Source organism: Phascolarctos cinereus, unplaced genomic scaffold (genome assembly GCF_003287225.1).
Source record: "Phascolarctos cinereus isolate Bilbo 61053 unplaced genomic scaffold, phaCin_HiC Scaffold_4;HRSCAF=312, whole genome shotgun sequence".
Classification (NCBI taxonomy): domain Eukaryota; kingdom Metazoa; phylum Chordata; class Mammalia; order Diprotodontia; family Phascolarctidae; genus Phascolarctos; species Phascolarctos cinereus.
In genome coordinates this window covers 132,557,959-132,570,492 of record NW_027555847.1, presented here as the reverse complement: position 1 = coordinate 132,570,492, position 12,534 = coordinate 132,557,959, and the positions used below count along the sequence as shown (strand labels likewise).

At 35.4% G+C, this 12,534-nt stretch overlaps 1 protein-coding gene across 2 annotated transcripts in view; it reads right to left on the bottom strand.

Moving 5' to 3' along the window:
• LMF1 (lipase maturation factor 1) overlaps nucleotides 1–12,534 on the bottom strand; it is a 729,514-nt gene that overhangs the window by 454,394 nt on the left and 262,586 nt on the right. The gene's annotated exons all lie outside the window — the stretch shown is intronic.

Here is a 12,534-nt window from a genome sequence, read left to right as displayed (position 1 = left end):
CATGCACATGGCTGAGACACTCTTAATATTTTATCGTATAGATGAAAATATATCTCAAGTTAACCTACAGATTTACCATTATACCAATCAAAATACCGAGAAGATATTTTACACAGCAACATTGTAATGCTCATACTCAAATGGATCAGTTTGGAAGTCTCCAAGTTATCTATTCCTGCTGGTGATTTTGTGTGACACTTGTCCATGTCTCTCCAAAGTGATACAGGCTTCCTTGCTTTCTCCTGATGTTGATAGAACAGTGGTGCATTTTGGCGGTCCACATGTCATCTTCTCCCTCACCATGTGACTTGTCCATCTTCTCTTTTTGTCATATAATTCCTTGTTAATATCTTTTATTCCTATTCTTTGGAGTTCCTCATTGGTGATATATCATAGCCGGCTCACATCCACTAGGCACCTCTCCACTGCCTTCTCTGTGAGTTACTTTTAATTTTTCTGTCAGTAGAATTCCTACATCTTGCTATCATGTAACAACACTGGTATGATGTTGATATAAAAAGATAGGTTTTGCATTCATACACCTACAACACTCTATCAAAGACCATACATTCTGTTGGATACCTGGGTTTGAAGGCAAATCTTGCCATTTACTAGCTGTGTGACCAGGGAAAAGTGACAACTCCTCTGAGCCTCAGTTTCCAGGATACCTCCTTTTCAGTGCTATTGTAAGGAAAGCCCTTTATAAACTATAAAGAGCTCTAGAAAGGTGAGTTAGTTCTATACTTATGAAGTAATTATATTTGCCAAAAATAAACATTTATTTAGTGGCTGAATAATGATCTGCCTCTATAGTATCTTTTTTCTTCCTTTCCACTTCAACTGCAAGCACTCAAGTTCAGGATCTCATTCCTTCTTGCAAGGATTATTATAAATAGACAAGTTTAGGATTCCATCTTAGATTTCTTTCTTGGAAAGATTATTGTAAATAGCCTGCTCATTGGTCTTTTTTCCTAAAATATATCTCCTTTCCAATCTGTTATTCACACTACAGCCCTAATCAAACTCATTTCTCTACTCAAAAACATTGAGTACCTCTCTAATGCCAACTAACTGAAATGTAAGGTCACTCTAACGTTCAAAACTCACCACAATCAGGTTCTAACCCACATTTCCAGTCTTATCTGACACTACAACTTCTTTTTGCTCATTCTGTTCCAGCCAAATAGGGATATTCTCTGGTTCATGTTTTGATTCTGCTCTCTCTCCTGTCTCCATCATTTTACATGATTTTACATCTTCAATGGATTTTACTCAGTTTTGCCTACTGATGTTTTCAATTCTTTTAAAGGCCAATTTTAAAGACTCAATTTAAAGACCTATAAAGTCTTCCTTAATCCAACATTTCCTTCCTTTCTCCACTTCTACACACTGTGAAGAATCTCCATTCTCAAATTTCTTGTGATACTTTCTACTTAGCACATTTTCACTTTCATCATAGCTATCTGTGTACATCTACCCTCCTCCATCTCAATTAATTCCATTACAGCAATATCTGTGATATTCTTTTTATCCTTTGTATATAGTAACTACACAACGCATTTGAATTTTACTGAAACACATTTAATTGATGTATATATACTTCAAAATTCTCACATAAAAAACTTTTGTGTGTGGATACACACAAATATTTTGAGATCCTCAAGCAAAAACCTATTCATTTACCTAAATGTGTGCATGTATATCAACATACCATCAACGTTATTTATTTTTAAAAAGAGCATGTCAAGTGTGTTTATGTGTATATGCATGTTACATTTTGACCAAATATTTACTTTTTGATCATCTCACATGACACAAGGAACAACAGCTAAAAGTGTGGGGTCCAGCTTTGTGAAGTTTTTAACTTTTGCTATTTTAATAACATTAATAATAACATCTCCCATTTATACGGCCCTCAAAATTTCCAAAGAGCTCTCTATATATTATAAAACAGTATTGATCTTTTCGATATGCTAACAGAAGGATCTCCACTCCTCGTAAAGAACTGTTGTCCAAACTGTAAAACTCAATTTAATTAATAGGAAATGAGCCTCTTGGGAGTAAAAGCCACACACCAAAAAAATAATACCACCGAAATTGCCCTGCAGCAGAATACATTTGCCATGCAGGCAGGGTAACGAAATGCATATATGCTATGTTTGACTTAGCAGAATAAGGACTTAAATGACAGCCCACAGAATGTCAATAGAGATAAACTACCATTAGGTAAGTGTAAGCCAAAGCCTATATACACTATCATCCAGTACAATTACCTTACTCAACTGAAAAAATGAAGACTGCTGTCCACTCGAAAAAAAATTCAATTGTACTAGTTTTATTCCATTAAGTGGGGAAAAGGAGGGGAAAAGCATTTATTAAACACCTACTACATTCCAGGCTCTGTGCTAAGCACTTTATAAATTTTATCTCAACTGATCTCATTTAAGAGCTTAAATTTAAGGAAAATTTAATTTAGATGAAAAACAAGGATGATTGTTTGAAACTAGGAAACCTTAAAATGTTTTACATATTCTCAAGGACTACAAACGCAATAAAATGATAACTGCATTTCGCCTCTCCTTTTCACACTGTGTACAAATCTTTCATTGCAAAACTAGGAGCTATTCCAGATCATCTCAATGATATATTAACGGTGATAGTGACGTAATCTTTTGAATATTTTATATAATCATAGTTACTGCACAATATGGGTTTGAAGCCTCAGATCAGTGGATTTTGTCTAGAGCAGGGGGTCAAATTGAATGAATGGGTTCTATTCAGGCATTTTCCATATTCTAGGCTATTTGTTTTCAAATGACATTTCTAGTTCCTAGAAACTTGTGCTAAAATATGGAACAAGAAGATGTTTGCTGGCTCTGTTAAGGATAGCAGAGAAAGCATGCTATGTAGAAACTTTCCTTGCAGCATGCAGAAAAACCACTCACTCCAAACTGAAAATTTCACTAGTAACTTAGGTTTGTGAACCAGAAAATAATGTGAAATGTCTAAATCTGTGGTTCTCTACTCCACAAGGATATGTAATCACTCCCCTACTTTATCTAGTCTACTTAGTTCCCCGACCACAAAAAATTGCCTACCCAACCTCTGTACTATGTTCAATTACTTTAATGCTGTTCATAGCAACACCCCGGTCTCCTTTACCTGCTTGATCATCCATTATTATTATCCTCTTCAGTTCTACAATCTATCCTCTCTGCTCCTAGGTTTCAGAATATTGCTAGGGAAAGTTATGTACAAATGAATTGCTAATCTACTTACATTGGTCAGCTATAATTCCTTTATTAGTTTTTTTTATTGATTCCCTAGTATACTCCCCAAGTGCTATCCCAAAACTTTTCCATTATGCTCAGGTATCACTCTCCCTCTACAGAAGAATATATATTATGGCTAATGATCAGCAACCAATAATGTCAGATCCACATATAAAGTTAAGTTCCACTAGGTCTAGATAGGATATATCTTTCTCTCTTTCCTTCCTCAAGAGCTGATTCATCTTCTAAGAAGTTAATTCCTATCTCCTCCATGAAAACTTTTTTTCTCCTAAAATGCTGTTCTCTCTCTCTCTCTCTTCTCTCTCTCTCTCTCTCTCTCTCTCCCCCCCCCTTTTCCTAAATTGCATGGCACTTTCAGTCAATACAACAAATTAGAACATACATAGATATTGTTTTGCATCATAGTCTAATTACGTCTTTTGGTTTTGTCTTCCCAAATAGATTGTAGGTAAAGACTGCACACATGTTTAACAATTCTCCTATAGCCCCTATAGTGCAGAGGTCCAAGCTAAAGCACATAAAGATGAATTTGACTCCCCACATAATGTTCGACATTTACCAGTGCTGAGGAAGTAATGTAATATATCTACAGGAACATAAGTAGTGTTTTTACCTATGTTGATATTTCTGCTCTTAGATTTATAATTGGTTTAATTGTTTCTATTATGGCCTCAGTACATAAAAGTGGTCATTGAAAAAGATAATAACTTATCTTACAAACCAAAAACAAGCACAATTTAACAACCTACCAAGCTCAAGAGACTTTTTGCTATGTTAACAACCGTAAGGAAAATAAACTTATCTTTAGTTAGAGAGCAAAAAGTCAAGCAAGCCATAACCTACCAATGTCATTTTCATCACTGAAAGAATTTTACTCTAAAGTCCATTAACTGGAGATATATGACTATGTGTATATGTATATACATACATACATACATACGTGTGTGTGTATACACAGACACACACATTTTTATAAGATCAACTGAAGGGACTTTACTTTCAAACTACTGCTATAGAGGGAAATTTTGTTGAAAAGTCACCATAACTATTGACATGCATACTGAAATTAGTAAGCTATAGCTAAACAATTCATAAGTTAACTGTCTTTAAAAAAACTAATTATAACAGAAATATAAGTAAATCAAGACAATAAAGAGGTCTTTTGCTTAAAAATAATCACTATTATTATTTGTACTGATACTTATTTCTGCTTTAAAGACTGTAAAACTTTCTTACATACAATGTCCTAATGGAGCTTCACAAAAGCCTTAGGAGATAGGAAAGAAACTGCTCTTCTTACTCTACAGATGAGGAGCCTGAGGCTCAGGGAGTTTAAGCAATCTGTCTCCATCCATATTTGTCCTGGAGGCAAGATACGAATCCAGGACTTTCTAATTCCAAACCCAGCACTGTCTCCACGAAGACTTGCCAGCTCCCTTTCTGATTCTAGGAAGAATCTAGTAAGACAAACCCTTCTTACATTTACACTGAATTCTTAACTGGTATTGAATCTAAGTTCAGATCAAGCACTTAAATGGTTTTATCTCAGTCATGCTTCTATACCAACTCCTTAAAGAAAGATGAATGGCGGGGCAGCTAGCTGGCGCAGTGGATGGAGTACCAGCCCTGAAGTCAGGAACACCTGAGTTCAAATCTGGCCTCAGACCAAACACTTGACACTTACTAGCTGTGTGACCCTGGGCAAGTCACTTAACCCCAACTGCATACTTTAAAAAAAAAAAAGAAAGAAAAGAAAGATGAATTGTCACATGTCATGGTATGAAACAATTAAAGGGACTTAAAATGGTTGCTGTAGCATATGTGAGCTTGCCTAAATGTTTCACTTTCAACTCATTACATAACTTATCAATTATAACACGCACAAAAAAATCATAAACATTCTTCAAAGAAAGCAAGAAGGAGAAATGGATTTCAATATCACAACCAACAGGCACATACATATGTATGTTTCCTTAGTTTGTTCTCTGGTTGCCCCCACTGTCTCAAACATCTAGGATCTCATTATACAGATGAATGATTCCAAGTTTTCTTCACATCTTTAACTCATTTGAGGGCCACTCGCATGCTCCTAGCAGTCTTGGCCACTGGCGACAGAAAATAACCACTTTGGGCCACGTTGGTTTATGAGAAAAAGGAATGTTTCTGAGCCCACATACAGATTTGGGGGAAATTATTTGACAGAACCAATATGTCCTTTGCAAAAAGAAATTGATTTATAAAAGTTCATAGTTCCTCAGACTAGAAAATTTAACTACTTCATGATTTGTTTTGTCCTTTTGTACAGCTCAATTTGTCTCAAACAATACTAGTTTTAAAAAGCATACAGAATATAAATAGCACATGGTAAACTAGAGCTATATCACATATCTTGGTATGTTAGAGTCTACAATTAAGAAAGAAAAGAATCCCCCAAACCAGACCATTTATTATTTAACTCGATTAGAATAAATGTCTATACTATCTCCTTTTAAAAATAATCTTCCTCCACATGCCTTCCAGAAATGTTATCCAGTATGAAGTAGAAGGGAGGGTAGATTTTTTAAAAATTAAACATAAGCTTACAATATTTTTAAAAGCAACAATAATACACATTTCACTGAAGCTATAATCCATCTATGGTCTCAAATATGACAGAATCAATATTTGTCAACATAAGTATCACTGAGATTTGGTAGAATAGAACTAATGACTAGAATTTGACTCTGGAAGAGTAAATCTTACTCAAAAAGTAGAGGACAGATAAACATACCAATGTATGCTAACAAAATATACTCATGTGAAGAAGTCCAGGAACCATAGTGGGTAGGCTTGCAAGAATCAAAACATGATTCCAAATTAGAAAAATTATATAGAAACAATGACTCCATTTTAGAATTTATAATGAAAAGCTTAGTACAGTTTTGACATGTACTAAGATTTTTAGTGAACAGTTTACATAGGATCCAGAGAAAGGATAGGTAGGATCTCATGAAATAAAATCCTATAAAAGGCAGCCCAATAAGAAAAAGAAACTGAAGGTATCAAAATAGGCAAAAAAGAAACAAAGCTATCACTCTTTGCAGATGATATGATGATATACTTAGAGAATCCTAGAGAATCAAGTAAAAAACTACTTGAAATAATAAACAACATTAGCAAAGTTGCTGACTATAAAAATAAACCCACATAAATCATCGGCATTTCTCTGTATTACCAACAAAGCCCAACAGCAAGAGATAGAAAGAGAAATTTCATTTAAAGCTACTGTAGACATTATAAAATATTTAGGAGTCTACCTCCCGAAACAAGCCCAGGAACTAGAATGAATACAATTATAAAACTTTTCACACAAATAAAGTGAGATCTAAATAATTGGAAAAATATCAGTTGCTCATGGGTAGGCTGAGCTAATACAATAAAAATGACAATTCCACCTAAGCTAATTTACTTATTCAGTGCCATCCCAATCAAACTACCAAAACACTATTTTATAGAGCCAGAAAAAATAATAACAAGATCCATTTGGAATAACCAAAAGGTCCAGAATATCAAGGGAACTAATGAAAAGAAATGCAGAGGAAGGTGGCCTAGCTGTTTCAGATCTTAAATTGTATTATAAAGCAGTAATCATCAAAACTACTTGGTACTGTCTAAGACATAGAGTGGTGGATCAGAGGAATAGGTTAGGTACACAAGACACTATAGTCAATGACTATAATCATCTACTGTTTGATAAACCAAAAGACCCCAACACCTGGGATAAGAACTCACTATTTAATAAAACCTGCCAGGAAAACTGAAAAAGAGTATGACAGAAACTGGACATAGACCAACAATTTATACCATATACCAAAAGAGAATCAAAATGGGTACACAATTTAGATATAATAGCTGATACTATAAGCAGAGTAGGAGAACAAGGAACAGTTTACCTGTAAGATTTATGGAGAAGGGAAAAATTTATGACCAAACAGGACATAGAGAACATTATGAAATGCAAAACGAATAATTTTGATTACATTAAATTGAAAAGTTTTTGCACAAACAAAGCCAATGCAACCAAGATTAGGAGGGAAGCAGAAAACTGGGAAAGAATTTTGACAACTAGTGTCTCTGATAAGGGCCTCATTTCTAAAATACATACAGAACTAAGTCAAATTTATAACAAGTCATTCCCTAATTGATAAATGGTCAAAGGATATGAACAGGCACTTCTCAGATGAAGAAATTAAAGCCATCTATAGTCATATGAAAAAATGCTCTAAATCACTACTGATCAGAGAAATGCAAATCAAAACAACTCTGAGGTACCTATCACACCTATCAGATTGGCCAACATGATAAAACAGGAAAATGATAAATGTTGGAGATGACACAGGAAAATTGAAACACTAACGCATTGTTGGTGGAGTTATGAAATGATCTAACCATTTTGAGTATTTGGAAGGGTTTAGGGGAAAGCTTAAGCAAGTCATTGCTTTCACTCCATCATCTTGGCTCCACCCCACCCCCCAACCATTTTGGAGAACAATTTGGAACTATACCCAAAGGGCTATAAAAATGTGTATACCCTTTGACCCAGCAATAGCACTTCTAGGGTTGTATCCCAAAAAGACCATAAAAATGGGAAAAGGACCCACATGTATAAAAATATTTATAGTAACTCTTTTTGTGGTGGCCAAGAATTGGAAATTGAGGGGATGCCCATGAATTGGGAAATGGCTGAACAAGTTGTGGCATATGAATGTAATGGAACGCTATTGTGCTATAAGAAATGATGAGCAGGCAGACTTCAGAAAAACCTGGAAAGACTTATATGGACTGATGTGAATAAAGTGAGCAGAACCAGGAGAACACTGTTCACAGTAACAGCTATGCTGTGCGATGACTAACTTTGATAGACTTAGCCCTTCTCAGCAATGCAAGTATCTAAGACATCTCCAAAAGTCTCATGATGGAAACCGCTATCTACATCCAAAGAAAGAACTATGGAGTTTGAATGCAGACTAAAGCATACTATTTGCTCTTTTTTTTCTTTTGTTTTGTTTTGTTTCCTCTTTCTTGTGGTTCTTTCTATTCATTCTAATTCTTCCTTACAACATGACTAATGTGAAAATATGTTTAATAGGAATATATATGTATAGCCTATATCAGACTGCACACCATCTTGGGGAGGGAGGTGGATAAAAATTTGAAACTCAAAAGCTTAGGGAAGTGATTGTTAATAAATCAAAATAAATTAATAAAAGAAAGAAAGAAAGAAAAAAGAAGTCAACCTAAAAGATAAGGGAAGTTCAGAATTAAAATCTGAAGATGCAAATAAAAAACCCTGAAAGAAAAATGGGAGTTATCTAAAGGACCAATGAAGATGTATACAGAAATCACAGATTAGATTTTTATAAAGACCCAAACTAAAGAAAGAAGCCACGGCAGATAATGTGAATGGCAGGTTAACTCTAGTAAGATCATACCCAAAGAGATCAAACGCAAAAAGAAAGGTCTCACACATAGGAAAATATTAATCACAGTACTTTTTGTAAGAATGAAAAACACTAGAATCAAAGGGGCTGTTCACTGACTGAAGAACAGCTGAAAAAAAATTATTTGTAGCATTCTCCTCTAGAGCTTCCCCCAACTTAAACTCACAGGATAGGTGCCCAGGGGTGTCACTTACTCCAGGCTCAGGGTATTCTGTGGGTCCGTACTCCTAAAACATTAGCTCACAAGTCCCTAGAGGTGTGTTTGTCTTTAACAGTTAGCCATTTGACATAATTACTTCAATAAAACAGTATTTACTGAAATGGCATAGAATAAACATAAAATATTCCCCCTACACCTGAGATGTACTCTCCCACAAACACACACAGCATCAATTTAAAGAGCTGAGCACACACAGAAAACAGCAGATGAGAAGGAAACACATAGGAAGCAAATTGGGCCAAAGCAACTCATGTCTCTGGCGCTCAAAAGTCTTGATTTCTCTTTTCCTCACTTCCTATGGTATCCTCATCCTGAGCCCTCTGGGCACAGCATTTTTGGTAGACATTTTGATCCACTGGTATCATTGGATCTGGTCCTCTTCACAGCTGACCTTAATATACAGCTAAATTCTCTAGACCTGATTTGTGCTGAGTGTAAAAGCTCCTTCTTGTCAATTTGCTCTGACTGGTCTCCTGCAAGGCACCATTGCCCACGGGAAGGGAGAAGAAGAGATTGTCTCCTCTCTCTCTCTCTCTCTCTCTCTCTCTCTCTCTCTCTCTCTCTCTCTCTCTCTCAATATTCTTTTTTGTTTTGTTTTGTTTTTCATTAATTTATTTTGAATTATCAACAATCACTTCCACAAGCTTTTGAGTTTTAAATTTTTCTCCCCTTCCCTCCCCACCTCCCTCCCAAGAGGGCGTGCAATCTGATATAGGCTATACATATACATTCCTATTAAACATATTTTCACATTAGTGATGTTGTAAGTAAGAATTAGAACCAATAGGAGAAAACACCAGAGAGAGGAAACAAAACACAACAGAGGAAAAAAAATGGCAAATAGTATGCTTCAATATGCATTCAAACTCCATAGTTCTTTCTTCTTTGTGGATAGCATTTTCCATCACGAGGCCTTTGGAGATGTCTTAGATCCTTGTATTGCTGAGAAAGGTTAAGTTTATCAATATTAGTCATTGCATAATGTGGCTGTTACTGTGTGCAACATTCTCCTGGTTCTGCTTACTTCACTCAGAATCAGTCCATACAAGTCTTTCCAGGTTTTTCTGAAAGTCAGCCTGCTCGTCATTTCTTATAGCACAATAGTATTCCATTATATATGTATACCACAACTTGTTCAGCCATTCCCCAATTGATGGGCATTCCCTCAATTTACAATTCTTTGCTACCACAAAAAGAGATGCTATAAATATTTTTGTACTTGTGGGTCCTTTTCCCATTTGTATGATCTCTCTGGGATAGCCCTACAAGTGCTATTGCTGGGTCAAAGGGTATGCACATTTTTATAGCTCTTTGGGCATAGTTCCAAATTGCTCTCCAAAATGGCTGGATCATTTCACAACTCCACCAACAATGCATTAGTGTTCCAATTTTCCCACAACTTCTCCAACATTTTTCATTTTCCTGTTTTATGATGTTGGCCAATCTGATAGGTGTGATGTGGTACTTCAGAGTTGTTTTGATTTGCATTTCTCTAATCAATAGTGATTTAGAGCATTTTTTCATATGACTATAGATGGCTTTAATTTCTTCATCTGAGAACTCTGTTCATATCCTTTGACCATTTATCAATTGGGGAATGACTTGTACTCTTATAAATTAGACTTAATTATCTATATATTTCAGAAATGAGGTCCTTATCAGAAAGACTGGTTATAAAAATTCTTTCCCAATTTTCACTTTCCTTCTAATCTTGGTTGCATTGACTTTGTGCAAAAACTTTTCAATTTAATGTAATAAAAGTTATCCATTTTGCTTTTCATAATGTTCTCTATCTCCTGTTTAGTCATGAATTCTTCTGTTCTCCGTAAATCTGATAGGTAAACTATTCCTTGCTCTCCTAGTTTGCTTACAGTATCAGCCTTTATATCTAAATCATGAACCCATTTTGAATTTATTTTGGCATATGGTGTGAGATTTTGATCTATGCCTAGTTTCTGCCAAACGCTTTTCCAGTTTTCCCAGGAATTTTTGTCAAAGAGGGGGTTCTTATCCCAGAAGCTGGGGTCTTTGGGTTTATCAACTCTCTCAATATTCTTGCAAAAGCACAAGAGAAAATATAAAGAACAATCCCCCTCAAGAGACAAGTTCTTAAACTACCAGGCATGACTCCCTTAGAGTGAATGTAATACTGCTAGCTTATCCTTTAAATGTCACCATCACTGTGGCTGATCTTTCAGTCAATCAATGACTATCTTCCCCAAAAATATATCAGGTTGATATGGGAACTTCTTTATGCCTCCTAAAGGAGTGATGAGCATAAACATTTCCTTCCACTTCCTTTATAAATTTTGAATGAATTACCTCCAGTTTTGTACCTTTAACAATCTTCCAAAAGTCTGCTTAAGGTGGGAGTCACTCAACTTCTAATCCTTTATTAGGTATAAATGGGACTATATCAAGTAGTTTGATAGGAGCAAAACCCTAACAACTTTTTGTCTCACTAGCTGAACCTTCCATACTGTAATTTGATCAAGTGGGAGACTCAACTCATCAGGTATCTGCTTATCAATGGCCCATTATGATAAATGATTTGGACTATGTGCTGCATTTCTTCCATGACAGTAGATAATCATTCTTTTGGCAAGAATAAGCCTCTCTTCTCTATATCTCAATAGATACTAACAATCAGAGGGTGGTGTTGTATTTGGGAAGAACTTTTGTGTGATTTTAATATATGTATGGGAGGCATTGTGTTCTACTGAATATAATGCATTTGGATAGTATATCATAATTATGATGGGATACGGTATTCTGCAAACCTTTGGGTTAAAATAAAGAGAGCCAGGAATAACATACTCAGGTGTAGAAATGTAACTTGCCATGTAGGCAGTAGGAGGGGAAAGGGGAAAGAAAAGGGAGGGGCCTGATAGAAAGGAGGGCAGACTGAGGGAGGCAGTAGTCAAAAGCAAACCTCTACTGAGGAAAGAAAGGGAGAAAAGGAGAAAGAAAAGCACAAATGAGGGTGGAGGAGGAGAATAGGATGGAGAAAAAAACACAGATAGTAGTCATAACTGTGAATGTGAATGGAATGAACTCTCCCATAAAATGGAAGCATAAAGCAGAATAGATTAAATACCATAATCCTACAATATGTTGTTTACAAGAAACACATTTGAAACAGAGGGCTACACACAGGGTAAAGGTAAAAGGCTGCAGTAGAATATATTATGCTTCAGATGAAGTAAAAAAAAAAGCAGGGGTAGAAATCCTGATCTCAGACAAAGCAAAAGCAAAAATAGATCTAATTAAAAGAAGATAAGGAAGGAAACTATATCCTGCTAAAAGGCACCATAGACCATGAAATAATACCAATAGTAAACATACATGCACCAAGTGGTATAGAATCCAAATTCTTACAGTTCTCCTGTAAGAAGCTTACATGAGAAGTTTAGAAGTTACAGGAAGAAATAGATATCAAAACTTCAACCTCCCTCTCTCTGAACTAGATAAATCTAAATACAAAATAAACAAGAAAACAAGTTAAGGAGGTGAACAGAATTTTAGAAAAAATAGGTATGGT